This window comes from Lolium rigidum, chromosome 7, assembly GCF_022539505.1.
Source record: "Lolium rigidum isolate FL_2022 chromosome 7, APGP_CSIRO_Lrig_0.1, whole genome shotgun sequence".
In the NCBI taxonomy this organism is placed as follows: Eukaryota; Viridiplantae; Streptophyta; class Magnoliopsida; order Poales; family Poaceae; genus Lolium; species Lolium rigidum.
Window position 1 is genome coordinate 199,222,453 of NC_061514.1, and position 3,135 is coordinate 199,225,587.

At 36.0% G+C, this 3,135-nt stretch overlaps 1 non-coding gene across 1 annotated transcript; it reads right to left on the bottom strand.

Annotated features, from left to right (window-relative positions):
• Positions 1-246: 246 nt before the first annotated feature.
• Positions 247-352, bottom strand: LOC124679901. Its single transcript, XR_006995323.1, has one exon. It is a non-coding gene; the product is annotated as a small nucleolar RNA R71 (small nucleolar RNA).
• Positions 353-3,135: the final 2,783 nt, after the last annotated feature.

A 3,135-nucleotide genomic window follows, 5' to 3' on the forward strand; every position in this document is an offset into this window, starting at 1 on the left:
ACCGCTATGAAGGGGATGGAACTGTGCATCCTGGAGATCATTTACTATTTTTGCATGAATTATGCGGGTTATTCAAGTGTGCGAGGCATCTCTATGGATGAAGTGAAGAAGAAATTATTCTCTATGTCGTTGTCACGGTAAAGCGGCGCATTGGCATAAACTGCTAAAGGATGAGCATTCTCTTGATTGGAAGGATATTGTGCCTCTATTTTATTCTAAATTCTATCCTCCAAGTGAAATTCACAAAGACCGAAACCGGATATATAATTTCTGGCCTCATGATGGAGAGAGTATTTCCCAAGCATGGGAGAGATTGAAGTCTTTAATGCTCAAATGCCCCAATCATGAGCTTCCAGGTAATATCATCATTGATAATTTCTATGCAAGACTTTCTTTTCAAGATAAGACCTTGTTGGATGCTACTTGTTACTGGATCATTCACGCGCAACAAAGAAGAGTTTAAAAGGGACCTTCTTGATCGGATTAAGGAGAACGCTGAAGATTGGGAGAACGACAAAGGTAAAGAGTCAGGTATAAATTATGATTATGAATGCATTGAAGCTTTTATGGATACCGATAAATTTCAAAATATGAGTGCTACTTATGGTCTTGACTCTCAAGTTGCTGCAAGTCTTTATAAAGCCTTTGCTTCTCATTTTGAATTGCCCAAAAAGAATTTTGATAAGTATCATGAACCTTTTAAAGAGGTTTGCATGAATAATGAAATTGTTGATAATTATTGCAATAAGCATGCTCAAACTCCTAAGAATGCTATTTCCTATAAGCATGTTAATTTTTGTGGAATACATAGACCTTGTGGAATTAATCAAATCAAAGATGAATATTGTATCCATCATGCTAATGAAAAAACTAGAAAGTGGTTTAGGGCTCTAGATGATCTTGGTAAAGAAGTTTGTTCCCTCTATCCTTTTATTTGTGAAGTTTGCCATGAAGTGGGTCATTTTAATTTTCAATGCTCCTCCAATGATAATTTGAATCCAATGAGTGCTGCAAATTTGTATTGTGATGATGAAATTACTCCTAATCGGCATGATGAACTTACTTTATTTTTGGGTGTGAAGAGCGTCGAGAAAAATCTCTTTGTTACATATGAGTGATCTTGATATTGATGATGTCCTTCATGGGTGTTTTTCTTATTGCATTGATAATAGCCATACAAATACTTACATACAAAATATTTTAGAAGATGACACCTTGCCAAAATATGATAGGACCATTGTGTGTTTTCAACTAATTAATGAAAAGGAGGGATCCTCCCAAGTTTCTTCTATTGTTTCTGAAAGTAAATCAGGTTATGCGGACAAGCCACCCTTCAAACCTCTTCCTCCTAAAGAAGGGAACGAGGAGAAGGAAGAGAAGAAGAAGAAGAAGAAGAAGAAGGGAACGAAGAAGAAGAAGAAGAAGAAGAAGAAGGAGAATAAAAAGAAAGAGGTAACGGCGTATCCCCGCGTGAATGAGATAACGCTAGGTAACCGTAAGTATGTTGCTCCTAATGATTATTGTGATAATGAATCTGAATACGATGATCTTCCTATGCCCTTTACATACATTAGCAATCATGATTTGAATGAGCACACTACTTTTGATATTACAAATCTCTGGGAAACTAATTCTGAAAATGATGATAATAACTGCCATAGTGTCAGTGCTATCCATGCTTCCTCCCATAATGATATAGAAAACTCTAAGCTTGGGGAAGAGGTGTTTGAAAATCCTTTAGCTACTGGTCATTATGTTCTTGATACATCTCCTTCTAATAAAAATGATGGTGTGGACACGGAGTAAACCAAGCTGTGGAAGATAACTATTCTATTTCCTATGATGACAACTGTGCTCCCGATCTCTGATGATTATTATAAAGAATGCTATGATATAAGTTCTAACTATCCTTATGAAACTTTTCATAGTCATGATTGGATTACTAAAAACAATTCCCTTAATATGCAATTTGTTTACCATGTTCAAATTCTTGATAATAATCTTACTCCAATTACTATTAATGAGAATAACTCTTCTTATGCCAAATTTAATGATACTTCTATGCATATGAACCATGATAAGAATGTTTTAAGTGATGGGTATATTGTGGATTTCATCAATGATGCTACTGAAAGTTATTATGAGAGAGGGAAATATGGTTATATGCATTTCAATAATATTAAGTTTCCCCTCTTTATGTTGAGAATCTTGAAGTTACTCGTGTTTTATCCTCTTATGCTTGTCACTTTGTTCTTCATGAATTCATTTGTGTACAAGACTCCTCTTCATAGGAAGCATGTTAGACTTAAATGTGTTTTGAATTTGCCTCTTAATGCTCTCTTTTGCTTCACATACTATTTCTTGCGAGTGCATCATTAAAGCTGCTTGAGTCCATCTTAATGGCTATAAAGAAAGAACTTCTTGGGAGATAACCCATGTGTTATTTTGCTACAGTATTTTGTTTTATATTTGTGTCTTGGAAGTTGTTTACTACTGTAGCAACCTCTCCTTATCTTAGTTTTATGTTTTGTTGTGCCAAGTAAAGTCTTTGATAGTAAAGTAAATACTAGATTTGGATTACTGCGCAGTTCCAGATTTCATTGCTGTCACGAATCTGGGTCTAATTCTCTGTAGGTAACTCAGAAAATTATGCCAATTTACGTGAGTGATCCTCAGATATGTACGCAACTTTCATTCAATTTGGGCATTTTCATTTGAGCAGGTATGGTGCCCTTTTAAAATTCGTCTTTACGGACTGTTTTGTTTTGACAGATTCTGCCTTTTATTTCGCATTGCTTCTTTCGCTGTGTTGGGTGGATTTCTTTGTTCCATTACCTTCCAGTAGCTTTGAGCAATGTCCAGAAGTGTTAAGAATGATTGTGTCACCTCTGAACATGTGAGTTTTTGATTATGCACTAACCCTCTAATGAGTTTGTTTCGAGTTTGGTGTGGAGGAAGTTTTCAAGGGTCAAGAGAGGAGGATGATATACTATGATCAAGGAGAGTGAAAGCTCTAAGCTTGGGGATGCCCCGGTGGTTCACCCCTGCATATTCTAAGAAGACTCAAGCGTCTAAGCTTGGAAATGCCCAAGGCATCCCCTTCTTCATCGACAAATTATCAGGTTCCTTCTCTTG